The 17,877-nt window shown below is 37.3% G+C and overlaps 1 pseudogene; it reads left to right on the top strand.

The window, feature by feature from the left end:
- The window catches only part of LOC101119980 (large ribosomal subunit protein eL6-like), a 79,544-nt pseudogene extending 62,634 nt beyond the window's left edge, over positions 1–16,910 (top strand).
- Positions 16,911–17,877: the final 967 nt, after the last annotated feature.

Raw genomic sequence — 17,877 nt, 5'->3', positions numbered from 1 at the left:
GTCGTGTCCGACTCTGTGCGACCCCATAGATGGCAGCCCACCAGGCTCCGCCGTCCCTGGGATTCTCCAGGCAAGAACACTGGAGTGGATTGCCATTTCCTTCTCCAATGCGTGAAAGTGAAGTCGCTCAGTCGTGTCCGACTCTTAGCAGCCCCGTGGACTGCAGCCTATCAGGCTCCTCCGTCCATGGGATTTTCCAGGCAAGAGTACTGGAGTGGGGTTCCATTGCCTTCTCCACTTCATGGCAAATAGAAGGGGAAAAAGTGGAAACAGTGATGGATTTTATTTTCTTGGTTTCCAAAATCAGTGTGGATGGTGACTGCAACCATGAAATTAAGACGCTTGCTCCTTGGAAAAAAAAGCTATGACAAACCTAGACAGCATATTAAGAAGCAGAGACATCACTTTGCCAACAAACGTCTGTATAGTCAAAGCTGCAGACAGCATATTAAAAAGCAGAGACATTTCTTTGCTGACAAAGGTCAGTTTAGTCAATGCTCTGGTTTTTCCAATAGTCATGTAAGGATGTGAGAGTTGGACCGTAAGGAAGACTGAGCACTGAAGAATTGATGCTTTCAAATAAATAAATAAGGGACTTCCTTGGTGGTCTAGTGGTTAAGAATTGGCCTTACAAAGCAGGGGATTCAGATGTAACCTTTAGTTAGGGAACCAAGATTCCACATGCTGCAGAGCCCCTAATCCAAGTGCTGCGACTCCCGAGCCTGCGTACTCTGGAGCTTGAGTGCCACAGCCAGAGAGTCTGTGTGTTGCAGCTAAGAACCACAACCCAGACCCAACACAACCAACTAAATAATATCATTTTAAAAAAAGAAAATAATGTTTAACTGGATCCAACAATAACAGCGAGGCTATGTATTAAAAAATCCACAAGTGATATCAAATTTTTTATTTCTCTTTTATTGTTTCCTGTTTTACCCATAAAGAAGAATTGGGTAAGTTATGGAGCTGTTAGAATCATTCATGCTTCAGTATATATTCCTTGAAATTATGTTTTAGAAAATTATACATACTGAATCATACATAATAAAATGAGGATTGTCTAGAATGTTGAAAAGCAAAAATTTCCTCTCTCAGAACATGTAGAAAAATTTAACAACTATTATTGATGAAACATGCCTGTGTCACTGAAACCAAGTCCACCTGAAACAGTTCCCAGCTGAGTTTATGATTAATCTCTATCCAGAACTTTATTCGCTTTCCTGTCTTGCCTGTTCCCCTCTGGATTGAGGATAAACAAGGAGAAGGGAGGGGTACTAAAACCAATCAAGACATTGTGAGGTCTTCCCAGATATAAAAGTTCCTCCTGTCCCACATTACTTGTTTGGAGGAAAAAAAAAAAAAGTCTTCCTAGTCCTTTGAGTTCCAAAGAGCAGGCTCAAGCACTTAATAATTAGAACACTAGAGTTACAGAACTCCTAATTCCTCCTGAAGGGATATAGATGGAAATCTGATGCATATCTTTGAGCTGTTCTGTAGAAACTAAGATTCCACCCATGTGGAAGATGGTTATTACATGCTGACCACAAGGGCTTAGACCCCTGAGTGCTTGGAACCAGAAGGCTGAGATTCTTAGAACCTCACCCCATTACCTCACCACCAACCAGAAGAAAGTCCATGAGTTGGTTACATATCTTCCAACCCTCTATCCTAACACTGTCTTTAAAAACCATAGCCTGAAAGCCATTGGGGAGTTTGAGTCTTTAGAGCATGAGCGTTCTTCTCGCTTGGCGCCCTGCAAATAAAGACTTCACATCCATGTGTGTGTGCTAGTCATGTCCAGCTCTTTGTGAGCCCGTGGACTGTAGTCTGCCTGAAACCCTTACTTTGTTGCCAACACCTACTTTCAATTTGGCTTTGTGTTTTGGGCACTGGAGCCCTTATCCATAACATCACCAATAAGCAAGTCATGCACAAAGCCAACAGCACTTCAAGTACACACATAGTAAGTTTATTTAGTGATTTGATTTCCTGTCCCTTTCTTGGAATACATTGGCTTCAACCTCTGGATTTTCCCTAAGATTCCTCCACCATGTGTTTAGACATCTTTTGGTAAAAAGTTGTTGGCTATTTTTAAAGGAATATGTTTATAAGAGTAAGATTGAGTAAATGTATATCAGTAAGGGCAGGAAAATTTGTAATCTTGGGGGGAAAAAAGATTTTATCTATACATTAGATTTAGATTTACCAATCTGAGTCCTTTTGAGAACTTTTACTCTATGATATGAATGAAACTAGTTTGGGTTTTGAGACTCACAGTGTAAGTGCCTCCCTTTCCTTCCTGATTTGTGTTGAAGATGAAAAGCCTGGGGTGAGATGTGGTACTTTACCCAGCTCTGGCTTCTTGATCTGTAAGACAGTAACTTTATTGTCCATCATTCTTGAGTTCTCTTTTTAGATATTAACATAAAACCACTTAAAATCAATGTATTTCTTACATCCTGAAAAATTTAAGTGAAAATAAATGGGCAAAAATAGCTAGCAACACATGAATATAGAATAAAACAAACAAGTAAAGGAATGCCTATTATGTTTAAATGACCTTATCAATGAAGTTACCATTGCTTCTCTGTAGTCAAGGCAAATTCTGAACTATAATAGTTTACATATAATTGTCACTATTATTAGTGTATTAAACACCTAGTTTTTCAGGACATGTAATCCATGCCCACTCCCTGCTGGAAGCACTTGAAAAATTATCAAGATCTTTATTTGGGGAACACAAATGGAATATGTATCTTTTGTGTGTGTGTGATTTTAGTAATTTAATAATATGGCCTTTGATAAAAAAGATTTGGAACTTAAAGTTATATTTTCAACTTGTAAAGAAACTTACATAGGACACTTGTTTATTATAATTTGCAAATATCTAAAATTTCAGAAACAATCTAAGTTTAAAATAAGTTCAATGGAAACATATTATAGGTTCCTGGGAGATTGTGTCTCACCATGATCACAGAAGCCCTGCTGTCCTGTGTACTCTTTTGCTATGCGACTTTGGCCCTTCACACATCAAAAGATAGAGTCTACACACTTTTTCCTTGACTATGGCCTTTTGATTTATTTTGGCCTATAGGATGCAACTTTTAAGCCTAGTACTTCAGAGAACTTGTGGAATGAACTTTTTCATTCATTTAGAAGACAGTCACCATCTAGAGAAGTTGAAGATACTCTATGTGAAAGGGATGTGGAAAGAGGCCCTTGAGGATAAAGGCCCAATAGAAGAGAAAAGGAGGGATCTTAGCTGAAGCCAGCAGCAACTACTAAGATGTAAATGAAGACATCTTGGATGTCCTAGCCCTAACTGAATTGTCAGCTGAATGTAGCTACATGAATGATCCCAGTGAAAACTAAGTGGATCAGAAAATCAACCCATAGAATTGAAAGAAATAAAATAGCATAGCTATGTAACTAACTTTTAGGATGGCTTATTTTTTGCAGATATAGATAACTTACATGGATTTTTTGTAAACATTTTTTCCCCAGCATTTGACTTGTTTTTTCATCCTGTTAACCTGTCTTTTGCAGAGCAGAAAATTAGAATTTTTATGAAGTTCAGCTTATCAATTCTTTCTTTCATGAATCATGCCTTTGGTGTTATGTCTAAATAGTCATCATCAAACCCAAGATTATCTAGATTTTCTGTTATGTTATCTCTAAGGAGTTCTGTAGCTTTGTGTTTTACATTTAGGTTTATAAGGGTGTGGAGAAAAGGGAACCCTCCTACACTGTTGGTGGGAATGCAAACTAGTACAGCCACTATGGAGAACAGTGTGGAGATTCCTTAAAAAATTGCAAATAGAACTGCCTTATGACCCAGCAATCCCACTGCTAGGCATACACACCAAGGAAACCAGAATTGAAAGAGACACAGGTACCCCAATGTTCATCACAGCACTGTTTATAATAGCCAGGACATGGAAACAACCTAGATGTCCATCAGCAGATGAATGGATAAGAAAGCTGTGGTACATATACACAATGGAGTATTACTCAGCCATTAAAAAGAATGCATTTGAATCAGTTCTGATAAGATATATTTTGAGTTAATTTTTGTGAAGGGTATAATATCTGTATCTAGATTCATTTGTGTGTGTTTGTGTGTCTTTATGTCTGGATGTACAATTAGTTGTTCCAACATCAGTTGTTGAAAAGACTACCTTTTCTCCATTGTACCCTGAAAGAGACTATGTTTGAATTAAAAAACAGTATGACAAACAAAACAGTTAAACTTTCTGGTGGTGATGGTATGAGGAAGTATATATATATATTTTTTTTCTAGCTTGTTACTATGTAAATGCTTCCTTATTATAAATGTGTACAATCAATAAAATACCAACTTCTGAAGATATATCTAAAGAACAGCAGACAGGCACAGGTAACCACTGGGCTATACTTATAGGATATCCAGTGAAAATTTCATGATGATAATTCCTGAGTCTCTTCAGTGTAACACAAATTAAATCTTGTCATTTGTGTGAATTAAGAGATAGAAGCTGTAAATGGAAATATCCTAGAGATTTTTCAATTTTTAATTTCTCCTTTATTTTGTTAAGCAATGAAGAGCTTTCTAGATTTCCCCACCTTGGCAGTGTTCTCAATTTTGTTCCTAACCCTGAAGAAGGCAATTAAGAAACCCATGGGGCTCCCCATGGAGGGAATGTGAGCTGAGATCCCCAACAGAAATGGGGACATCCAGTGGGAATTCACCCCCTTCCAAGGGAGTGTCCCTTTCCACCTGGGGAATACCTGGGGTGTTACTCGCCCAATTCTAAACCAATGGGGTGTATGTGGATATACATAAGGTTTTCTTGAATTTGTGATGGTGGCTAATCACATTGCTACCATCACATTTGGCTCCACATTGCCAAAGTCTGCTTATGACTTCAGATGACAAAGTTCCTGATTGTAGAGTTGATTAGTATTTATTTTCTCCTTCCGCCCGAAGGTTGTGAAACATGAAGTGCCCAGCTTCGGTCTACGTCTTAGTTTCCACTTCCTCAAAGACTCAAGAAAGAAAAAAAAAAAAAAAGATGAAAGGAAGGAAGGGATAAAGAAAGTTATCCCTTCAGTGAGTAGGGAGATGATGAGAAATCTGAGTTCATATGTAGGGTTAGATTTTGTCTGCTAGGCTGCCTCTAACTTGTCAAGTTATTATGGTTCTTTGCCAAATCCCAAAAATATGAATTAAAAATAGCATGTTGCTTTAATGTGCATTATTGCTGAGTTGTTTGTGGCTTCATCATGAAAGTCTGGTTTCAAAAACAGTATGAAAGCGAGGGTTCTCAGCAGGATTGTGAGTTTTCATTTAAAAACCAGAAATGGAAACAAGGAAGAATAACACACCACAGAAGAAAAATGAAACCACTATATACAATATGACCTAGCCAAAAACAAAAGTAGAAATGCATTTTATAATTTGTCAGAGGCTTAAGGGACATACAGCAAATGTATTTTTGACCCCAAATTAGCTGAATTTCTTCTTGTTTCAGGTTTAAAAATGAAATACTTTCTCACAGATCTGGTTTAGAGTTCTTGAAACTGATAAATGCTGTATGTTTTGTATTCATTTGGCAGATAAATAGACACATTCCTAAGTATTTGTATAAACAAAATTATTCAACTAAAAATTCCCTGTGCGCTAGAGTACCATTTCTTCAGATGTTTTTCTCTTTGAAGTAAAATGTTGGGAAGAAAATGCCATTGATATAACTATCACTATAAATAACTCATTGTTGCGTATTTGTAAGTTTAAAGTTCCTAGCCTTATGACTGTATGTTTTATGTGCATTCTTGTAGCTACCAAATAATGAATATATCATAGTAAGTCCTTGGCATAAGAAAATTTGATTTTTTGAGAGTAGACAATAGTTTAGATTTTCCCATATGACAATACTTTTAGAAAACTTTCAATTTAGATATTGTTTCACACTTCCAAGTATTGTAATACTAGTGCAAAATTTATAAATTGTTTATGTTTTGCCCTATTTATAACTTTCTCTTGCTTCTGTTTCTGTGTGTGTATATAGATATATACATATGCATACACATATAAATAAACACACATATGAATTTATATGCATGCATACATGTATATATGTATATACATGTATATCTGTATAGATACAAATACTCTTTATGTGTGTGTATATTTGTATAAGTATGTATGTATATGTGTATATATATATTATATACGTATGAAGATGTAAGAGCTGTTGTCAAGTGTATATAGGATTGCTATATGGAAAAATTCAAAACCTATGTTCTATGGCTTGTAGTGATCAGATAATGAATATATTGTGTACAACTTTGAGGTAGGCTTTCATGTCCAACTCAATGAACATGAATTAGAACAAATTCCAGGAGATAGTGGAGGACAGAGGAGCCTGGCATGCTGCAATCCATGAAGTTGTAAGGAGTCGGACACGATTTTGCAGCTTAGCAACTGAACAACAAAGGCTTTGCTTTAATATAAGGAAGACTTTTTCAGCATCTCAATTGACATAGATATGATACTTTGTTGACAAATAAATGCTTCTCTTACTAGATGCTGAGGCATAATTCGTTTTTATTGAGGATATGTAAGAGAAGAATTAGATATTTTCTAAGTTCCTATAGTGATAGGAAAGAAAACCATTTAAATTTACAAAAAAGCCTCTTAGTTTTTGACTTAAGAGTTCAATTTGTGGAGAAGTGGGGTAGATATCTTATGTGACACTCTGTATTTTAAATTTATATGAGAAAGTGGCAAATACAATGGAAACAAATGATTGTCAATAATATTATTACTTTCCAAAACACCTTCAGATCATGATATGGAGTTAGTATAAACTCTTACATCTGTCACACCTCTGAAGGGAAAAAAATATTTATAAGTACTGTCTTAAAGAATTATAAGTTCCTAAAATTTAACCAAAAAATAAGCCAGTACTAAGCAGAGAGCTAAGAAAAGAGTAAGTTATTTACAAATAATTGTTGAAATAAAAATGAATTAATCACATTAGTAAGTTTTAGTGTTAAATGGATTTTGTAGTATATTAAATGTTTTTAAATGGATAGTCCGTGTTTGGTTTTTTACACTAACACCCTATTAATTAGAACATTTGATTACCTTATTCTTGAAACATGCCAGATAAAGCTAACTTAGCTCTTCTTTTTTAAATCTGCCAAAAAATTTATCTAACAAACTAACATCTGTTTTGCGTTATAGTGTGGCTCACTCTCTTTCTGGGCCTCTGCCCTCAATATGCGCAGAGTCAAGAACTCACACTAGTACACGGCATTGTTATATTTTGCCTATGCCATGCTGCTGCTGCTAAGTCACTTCAGTCATGTCCGACTCTGTGCGACCCCATAGAGGGCAGCCCGCCAGGCTCCCCAGTCCTTGGGATTTTCCAGGCAAGAACACTGGAGTGGGTTGCCATTTCCTTCTCCATATATGTATATACATGTATAGCTGCATATGCAAATACTTGTATAATATTTATGTGTATCTATATTTAATACAGAGAGAGCGGGGTTGTTGTTAGCTGGATCTTCTAAGATAATAAGACTTGACAGTTGCTGAGTATTTACTGAGTGCTCAGCAATATGTCAAGTGCTTTAAATGCTTTTCTTTCTAAATGTTCATGAATGTTTGAAGTCCTATTGTTACCATCGTTTGAAAGATCTCAAAGCTAATATGTGGTAGAAGTTAGGTTCATAGTGTGAACTTCTGGCTATTCACAGTGTGATTCTGGCTATTCTTAACCATTGTACCTTATGACCCACGCAAAGACAGTCTTCACCATTTCCATACCTAGACACAGATTCATGTCTCCATATCACAGTATGCTCCTATGTTTATCTATCTCTATGTCTGCAGCAGCAGCAGCAGCAGCAAGAGTAGTAGTTGTCTAATGGGGGCAATTTTGCCCCTGATATAATCAGCAATATCTGGAGACTATTTTCATTATTATATCTGAGAGAGTATTATTGGCAGAGGCCAAGGATATTGTGACGGTCCTAAAATACACAGACCAGCTCCCCACCCTGACACACACACAGCAAAGAATTTCCTGACCCAATATGTTAATAGTGACAAGATTGAGAAACCCTCAGCTGGAGAGGTAAATATTTGAAGAGAAATGTAAATGTTTATATGTATATTTTTACATAATTATGTTTATTTAGAGAACTCTTTGAGTTGTTAGAAGACAATGGCCTTTAAAATGTTTTAGAATTCTCTTAACAGGTTATTTTGACCCACAAAACACATAACTTTACTTCTAATTCAGAGAACAGTATTGCCATGTTATCCCTGATACTGAACTGTGTTATATGTCCCAAATATCTTGACTTTGTGTTGTCGACTATGCTCATTGAAAACAAAAAGAAAACCAGAAAACTTCAAGCATGTACAAGAAACCTGCCATGAATTGGTCTTTATCTTAGTCTATATGGTATTATTTGACCTATATTGTGTTGAGAATGAGGCAAAATAGCCAGCAGTAAATAAACAAGTCTTCTCTACACAGTCATTTATTGCTTTTAAACTGTTTGAGGCTATCTCCATTCCCTTAGTTGGCTACAGCAGACCACATTTCACAATTCAAAAGGACCAAGTCATCATCAAACTGCAGTGCCGTCTGGCCTGTCAAATTTCTAGTAATATAAATTTCCTTAAATCAGGTTTAGTTCTCAGATTTGCAGTGTGAGTCATCAACAGCCATAAACAACTCTGAAGGAAGAGTTATTGAGAATGAGAAAAAGAACTAAGATGTATGGAAAAGTATATGAGTATAAATTGATGCATATGCAATAGTCAAAATTTGATGTTTTCCTCTATAAATATGGCAATTTCACATAGTTAGACCTAAATTAGTTTTGGTACTTGAACATATAAGGCACAGTGGCCCTGCAATTAACTTGTTAGTTGTTCAGATTGTGGTTCTACATCTTATTGCTTCTGAACTTGAGACCATTGTATAACCTGTTTAAATCTCAGTGCCCAGAGCCTTCAGTTTGCACATTTATTGAATAAGCATATTTTATTTGTCTTTACAGCAGCAGGGAACTTGACTATTTTTTCATAATTCCATTCCCATTCATTAGACAATGTTGACTAGAGTGGTTGTGGTCAATATATTTTGAACATTTGTTGAATGAATGAATGAATGCATGAAGAATAATAGCATTTATCTCATGAAATTGTTATGAAGCTTCAATGAGATTATGTATGTTAAAGTCCTCAGTATATATAATAAATGTTAAATGTTAGCTGTGATTATTATTAATTCAAACAGAAAAAAAGATTACAGATAAGTTTCAGAAGTCATCTTCATTTTAAAAATACACTTTTTGATTCATTTTCATTAAACTTCTCTCTGATCCTGGTGAATTTGTGTGTCAGAATCTCATACCACACTTTGAGAAATGTGGCCCTAATTCTTTTGTGCATATCAGTTCAGTTCAGTTCAGTTCAGTCGCTTAGTCGTGTCCGGCTCTGCGACCCCATGAATTGCAGCACGCCAGGCCTCCCTGTCCATCACCAACTCCCGGAGTTTACTCAAACTCACGTCCATTGAGTCGGTGATGCCATCCAGCCATCTCATCCTCTGTCGTCCCCTTCTCCTCCTGCCCCTAGTCCCTCCCAGCATCAGAATCTTTTCCAATGAGTCAACTCTTTGCATGAGGTGGCCAAAGCATATAGCACTGTGTAAATTGTTTAGTAAATGAATAAATAAATAATTTCACTTCCCCTTTTCTCTTTAGTATTTCTACTCTAGACTGTGAGAGATTAAATAGTCTTCAAAAATATCTGTAACTAGGCAGGTTTCCATTGCAAATAGACACAGTTCCAAGAAACCGTCTAGTATCTTAAGGTTTTAGCCACATTCTCTCTTACAGAGAGTCCCATGGTTCCTTGGCCACAATGACCACATCAATCTTCTTGAACCATGTTTATCTTGGGCAGTATCACGTCTCTCTGTGCATAATGTAAGGGTGATGATGGTATTGCAGTATTCACTGATTCATAACTTGTTCAAAACTGGTATTCCCTATGGTAGACTAGGGAGTATTTTTCAAGCTTTTGAGAAAACAAAGCAGTTGGGGCTTCCCCAGTGTCTCAGATGGTTAAGAATTGGCCTGCCATACAGGAGACCTGGGTTTGATCCCTGGGTTGGAAAGATCCTCTGGAAGAGGGTATGACAACCCACTTAAGTATTCTTGCCTGAATAATCCCCATGGACGAAGGAGCCTGGTGGGCTACAGTCCATGGGGATGCAAAGAGTCGGACATGACTGAGCGACTAAGCACAGCACATTCATGAATGAACTCTCAAAATTTTAACTCATCTTTACTATTGCTTTATCTTGTTTCACTGAAGTTGTTTTTAATACAAAATTCCATATCCTGCAGCCACCCGTGGACCATGTAAAATAGTGGTTAGTATTCAGAGTTGTCTAGTTTCATAATCATTTGTAGAATTTAAAATAATTACACTTGCTAGGCTCAACCCAATGGAAATTGTAGGTATAGGAATCAGTAGGTATAGGAAGGGGGTCCAAGTGTCTATATATAGATGACATGTTGTTGTTCAGTTGCCAAGTCGTGTCTGACTCTTTGCGACCCCATGGACTGCAGCACGCATCAGGCTTCTCTGTCTTTCATTATTGAGTCAGCTGTCTCATCCTCTATTGCCCACTTCTCCTGCCCTCAATCTGGATGGTGTAACACCTTTGTTTTAATCTTTTCCTAGAACAGGGCTTCATTAAACTTAAGCTGAATACTAATTACCTGTGGAACTTATTAATGACATGGATACCCAGGCCCTATCCTCACTGAGCCTAATGAAGTAGTTTCAAGATAAAGCAGCCAAATCTGCATTTTAAGTAAGTGTCCAGGTCAACTTGTGTTTCACATTCTCTTAGCACATTTTAAGAAATGTGGTCTTAAATTTTTGCACATGTAGCACTTTGCAGATTGTTGGATGAATGAGTGAATACATGCACTTGTTAAAACTGTTGTGAGGCTTAAAAGGGGTATTGTAGATAGTGTGCTAATTAAATACACTAAATGTTCATTGTTAGCTCTCATTATGATTTATATGTAAAAGCATAGATCCAGATGCTTGGAACCTTTTTTCTTTCTCTACATTTATCATTATTATTCTCATCAGTTTTACCCTTCAAGTCTAGTAAGTCAAAATTAACCAAATAATTACATAAATTATTATTTGACTCATTATGATAATGTAATAAGTTAAACATTTAAGATACTATAGTAATGAATAAAGGAGCTGGGCTAAATGAATCTAGTTGAAGAATTTGGGGAGGTTTTCTGGAGAAAGAAAAGTTAATTTTTGAACTAGAACTTGATATGATAAATAGGAATAAGCCAGGTAAAAAAGTAAAAGAAGAGTCTGAAGTGGCAGGGACACTACAGCCAAAATCCATTTCTTAGTAGAATTGCTTAGAGATGGACAAGAGAAGATGGAGGCCACAAGGAGACTGTTACATTAATCCATGTAAGGGATGATGGGGACCTGGAGTAGGAAGCAGCAGTATTGTGGGTATAATGTGGAGAGATTAATAAATCATATGGTTTTCAGTGATGTATTAGCTGAGGGCAGGGGATGAGGAAATAAAGGTGTTGGGTTGATATCTACATTTCTGGCATAAAATGATGAGTACTGGTTCTTAACAACATATAATCACCTGGAAGCTTTTGAAGAAAAAAAAAAAAACCCACACCTGGATCCCACTTCTAGTTATTCTGTATTTGAGTGGGGCTCAGGCATAAATGGTCACTAATAGGAGCTACTTGTTTTCTGATAGCGCAGTATTTGGTAGATTAAAAACTGGAACACACTGAGGAAAGTAAAAAAGTTGTCCTTTACTGAATCAGATAACATTTTCTTTACTTAGTTCTCAAGAAAATGATATTTTTCCGTATGTTTAATATGGGTAGCCATTCCCTTCTCCAGGGATATATATATATGTATATACACACACCATAAATATATTAATGTATTTGAAAAATATCCTTTAGAAAAGAAAAATATTTATTTAGTTAATAGGCACATAGGCCAGTTATGTTTATTGCCCCTCAGCTCCAGATTCGTCCTTTTTTTTCTTCTGCTCTGTGATAAAAGTGGGCCTGGTTGAACACTGTAATACAGAGTGTTGAGGGGACAATAGAGGAGAGGAGTGGCCTTCTTCCAGGTTCAGGTGTACTCGTTGAGTTGAACTCCTGAAGGGTGAATAGGCTTTTTTCAGTGGTGTTCTAGCATCAAACAGTAAGTGGCACCTCCCCAGCCTCCCTCCACACCAACCCCATCTTGGGTGGTTTCCAGCAGTAAGTTTGATGGCACTCCTAAGGGCAGCTAGCAAGTGCTATGGATTCACCAGCTTGTTTCCCAGTGAATCATCAGTGACCCTTTCTCACACCCCTGCTACTTCCAAGTGACTTTCTATGAGCCCAGATAGAACCCAAACTGGCTTTCCAGTGAGTCAATAACAAGCTAAACTTGTAGCTTCTCAGCAACCCTGTTGGGTTGAAATAACCTAGCCAACTTTTCCAACAGCCAGTGGGATTCAACTGTACCCTCTGTAGTGAGATCTGAGTCCTGGCTTTGAGGAAGGATTCTTTCCCTCCAAGTTTGTCCTTTCCTTGAGTACTCTCCCTCGGCAGCACTGAGTATCCCTTAGAGTCCACATACCCACCCCCTGACCTTTAATCAATTCCCTATTACTTCAGTCTATTGTTGCTATTTCTTTATACTAAAATTTCCCTCTTTCAAATACTGTGTAGTTTCTGTCTTCTGATTGGAAAGTAACTAATGTTTTAGAGAACTAAGAAAAAACATTTTATCTGGTAGGCAAATTCAGTTTTTGCAAGTACAAAGAGTCTAGGAATTGAATAGACTTTTGGAAAAGACTTAAAATGAAATTACTGAATCATTTTCTAATTCTGAATATGATCCCTTTGGTACATGAGAGTACTTCAGGGAATTATTGTGAACAATAACAGTGGGGCAGAGAAAGCATTCATAATTCTCTCAGTACCTAGAGATAGCAAAGACACACATGGAAGTTATCCAGCTTTGGTCTTTTATGTTGAAAATCTTGTTTGAGTTCTGTTTTATCTCTTAGTTCTTTGCATATTGGCCAGAGTTCTTTGTATCATTCCATGAGAATATTATGACATCTTTCCTTCTCTCCTGGTCCATCTCTGTGTGTGAAAGAGACTAATCTGTAGTTGGGAGACACTGTTTCCCAAAACTCCGTCTCCACGCACTCCTGCCCGAAAGCAAAGTCAGTGTTGAGGAGCCTTGTTACATGAAGACTAAGGTTTTCTTTATTCCCCTTCTCTCCTTTTCTGTTGTGAGCTGCCTTCTCTCAAGTCCTTCACTTTATTCCCTATAGTCTCTCTAGTTAGGTACATCTTTCAAAACCTATTATTCAAAGGATATCTGTCATACTTTCTCCTGTTTATTTGTCAAACTTTCAGGTATTTCTTATATCTATAGTATCTACTCTAGATTATCTGCTTTTAAATCTTCAGGTTAAGATTTCTTTGAATGTGATCAGTATACAATGTATTGGATTGGCAAAAAGTTCCTTTGGGTTTTTATGTAACGTTGTACAGAAAAAAACCTGAACAAACTTTTTGGCCAACCCAATATAAAAATGTAGATTCTGGATCCTATTCTAGAATTACTGAATCAGAATCCTGAGAGAGCCAGGATTCAGAATAATGGATTTCTAACAATGTTTCTTCCATCCTAAAATGCTAGCTTCGTTAATAATAGTTTAGTGTTGCCCCCAATAGATATTTGCATATCAGTGTGGTGCTTCTAGCTGTGAAAGCCATTTTCCATTGATTCTAGTACAGATTAGAACAGAGTACAAACTTGGACATTATGTTATTAGGGACCTCGGAGCCTTTGCATGAAGGTTGACTACAGACTCCTTTAGCGCTGGAGGCTAAAGTCCCTAGGCTCAAAGGGTTGTGAAGGGTGGGGTTCACATTGAGCTGCTGAAAGCAATTTTGGGGTTGTTTATTTCCATTCCAGGCAGCACAAATGTCTATAGAGCAGTGGAATAATGATGGAAGTTGCTGATACTGAGGAGATCCAGAAGCTGTAAGGCCAGAGTATTGATGGGCTTTCTATGGACACAGAGAGTGTCCAGGATAGATAGGATGTGGAAATGAATAGAGAATTCAGACACAGGGGTAAATGTATTTAGTTTTGTCTGTGTGAGGAAGTGGGTGTGGGACACAAGATGGACAGATACTTAGTGTTCCTCTAACTCCCACAACTCCCAGAAATGTCACAGTAATTGAATAATGCTTTATCAAAAATAAATTATTTGAAAATGTCTTGTAACTTCTGTACAAGTATTGTACTGTGGAGTCAAGTGGTTGCCAAATATAGCAGCACATCACAATCATCTCAAGTGCTAACTTAAAAATGTGGATTATTGGATCTCACCCCACTTTTTTCTTAATTTATTTATTTTTATGAAGGATAGTTACAATATTGTGTTGGTTTCTGCCAAAAATCAACTTGAATCAGCCATAGATATACATATGTCCCCTCCTTCTTGTGCCTCCCTCCTACCTCCCACCCCATCCCAGCCCTCTAGGTTGTCACAGCACCCGGGGCTTCTCATTATAGTGGCTTCTTCTTTTGTTGCAGAGCATGGGTTCTGGGGCACGCGTGCTTCAATAGTTGGAGCAAATGGACTCAGTAGTTGCAACTCCCAGGCTCTAGAGCACAGGCTCGATAGTTGTGGCCCACAGGCTTAGTTGCTCCTTGGCATGTGGGATCTTCCCAATCAGGGGTCAAACCCCTGTCTCCTACATTGACAGGTGGATTCTTTACCACTGAGCCACCAGGGAAGCCTGGAATACTTATTTTTATAAGCTCTCTGGATGATGATTATTCAGTTAGCTAGAAATGTAATTAATAAATGAATGAGTTCAAGGAAGTGGGTTAACTTGGTTATTTGTAATCCTGGACTATTTAGCAACCTAAAATTATCCTTTCTCTACCCATACATTAGACAATTCATTTGCTGCTCTGATTATAAGAATGAGTCCCAATAAATCATTGAAATTCTTTAATTATTAGTCTTTTCCTCTTTCTGTTGAGGTTTTTAACCCCTCATTCATTGAACCAATCCATATTGAAGACTTTTTCTTCAAGTTTCTCTGTCACCTCATACCAATATTTTGCAGAGGAAAGAAAGTGAGACATGTTGGAAAAGTGCATTTGTTTTGACTAGTACTGTACAAGTAGCTGCTGAAATCTTTTTATCTTTCTTTTGAAATGGATTCTGTCTCTAGAAAGTTTGTCTCATTCTGCCTTGCTTTTCATTCCCCCTGTGCTACGATTATTTCATAAAAGTGGCACTAAATTAAAGGGATTCCCCCTTGTGGCAAGTCATTCAACTATTACTCAATTCTTATCATCTCAGTGTAATTTTAACTGTTAGGAAGTATTGGTGCACGTCTTAGTCTGCCATTTACTGGTTATTTGACCCTGGCCAACAAACTTAACCTGTCTGATTTAACAGTATCATCATAAGAACAAAATGTTTGCCAACTTCCCTGTTAATGTATAGGCTTACTTTGTGCAATCCAAAATACACTGTGTAAACCGCAAAATAAAGTAAATATTGGTTGATGAGATTAAGAATAATGAGAATGATAGTTAGCAGTTTTCAGCAGGAATCTCTGGTTTTGGGGGAAGCGAGTTCTATTTTCGTTTTTCCTTCTTACTGCCCCATGTATCTTTTTTTTTTTCAAGCTCAAACTAGAAGTTATTTGATGACTTCCCTGGTGACTCAGTAAAGAATCTGACTGTAAGGCGGGAGACATGGGTTCTATCCCTGGGTTGGGAAGATCCCCTGGAAAAGGGCATGGCGACCCACTCCAGTATTCTTGCCTGGAGAATCCCCAGGGATGAAGGAGCCTGGTGGGCTGCAGTCTGGGTTCAAAAAGAGTTGGACATGACTTAGAAACTAAGTACAGCACATTAATGAATCAACTCTCAAAACTTTACACTCACCTTTACTATTGACTTACCTGTTTCACTGAAGTTGTTTTTAATAGAAAATTTCATACCCTGCAGCCACCCCTGGACCATCTAAAACAGTGGTTAGTATTCAGAGGTGTCTAGTTTCACAGGATTCAACTGAGTGACTAAGCACAGCACAGCACAGAAGTTCTTCAAAGTTTTATGCCATACAATTCCATGATAGAGTTAGGCATGTTATTTAAATTATGTAAATTCTCACTCTCTTTCCTAAATTATATATAAAATTCATAGGCACTCTTTCCAGTTGGTAATGACAAGAATGATGGTACTTGAGTAATTAAACTTAACAAAACATCTAAATATTATCCTCCTGAAGATGTTCCGGGAAAGCTAGTGGGCCAGATAACAAAAATCTCTTCAGTCAGCATGTTAGAAAATTCTGAGTTAGTTAATCAGTCTTAGGACAATTTTGACCATCCTTACAGCAATGAGAGTGATTTTCCTGAAGAAACTGGATAGTGACCTGCTGCTTGTGACTGGACCTCTGATCTTCAGTCTAGTTTCTCTGCATAGAACACACCAGAAATTTGTCATCACCACCTTCATCAGCAGTGTGAAAAGCCCAAAGCATCTCACTCATGCTTACTTCAAAGAACAACAACTTCTTAAGCTCAGGCACCAGGAAGACAAGATCCTCACAGAGGAGGAGAAATAAGAGTTTACCGAGCAGCTCCAGGCTAATCAGAAGGCCATGGACTCGAAAATTCTGCCAAAAACCAAAGGTGTTTCTCAGCTCCAGGGCTATCTCTGCTCTGCATTTTGTCTCCCAAATGGAGTTTATTCTCACAAATTGGTGTTTTAAATTTCTTACATAAACCTAATAAAATAACTAATACTAAAGAAAAAAAAACCCACTGGAATATAGTTTCCAGCAGATTCATTCATTTTTTTTCTTTACTGGAATAAGAAAAAAGTCTCAGAAAAGGAAGTTAGGTGGAATGCTTTTGTGACTCAAGAGCTTAATAGTTTAAGGGAACATGTGAGAAATCTTTCAATCAACAGGACTTTCCATGGTTACCACTAGTGGGAAAGATGGTTCATCCTGTTTCTCTAAACAGATGCCCTGCTGTCCTCTCTGTATCATCGGTCCCAGGCACTTTGAGTTCATAGAAGCTTTCCTGATAGATGTTCTCATCATTCCATGGAAATAGGCAAGACTGTGTGGGAGAAGATCATAAGTGATGTAAAATGTGAATAAGCAGCAGCATCTTTATTGTTGGGTGTATCTTCCGTGTTTAGCAATTCTTCATTTTGCATATAAACTCAGAAAATATTTATGTAGAAGTTCACTGTGCTGACACACTTCTTCAGTCGAAATAAACAAGGGAAGAAAAGCAAGAGGACTTGGATAATATAAAATCAGTTTTTGGTTTTATTTTAATCCAAAATAAACCTGAAGGAATGTTAATGAATACCCATCCTTGGATTCCTTCATTCAGTAAATATTAAATGAGTTGTTTCCTGTATATTCTTCCATTTATCTATCTACCTGTCTTCTGAAGTAATTCATACTTATTTTGTAGTCTGTTACCTTAGGTATTATTCTTAGTTATATGGGACTGTACAATAAATTTCATCCAAATATAGCAGCTTATAAAAATAGACATTTATTATCTTCATTTCAGGGGTCTAGATGCAGCTTAGTGGGGGATCTCTGGTTCAGAGTCTCTACAAGATTATAATCCAATGTCCCCTGGGGCTGCAGTCGTCTCAAGGTTCTCTAGGTGTAGGATTGACAGCTCTCGAGCTCACTTATGGTTCATGTGGCT

The sequence above is a fragment of the Ovis aries genome, chromosome 4 (assembly GCF_016772045.2).
Source record: "Ovis aries strain OAR_USU_Benz2616 breed Rambouillet chromosome 4, ARS-UI_Ramb_v3.0, whole genome shotgun sequence".
Lineage (NCBI taxonomy): Eukaryota > Metazoa > Chordata > Mammalia > Artiodactyla > Bovidae > Ovis > Ovis aries.
Note: the sequence above shows the minus strand (reverse complement) of the source record. Positions and strands in the feature narration are given on the sequence as shown.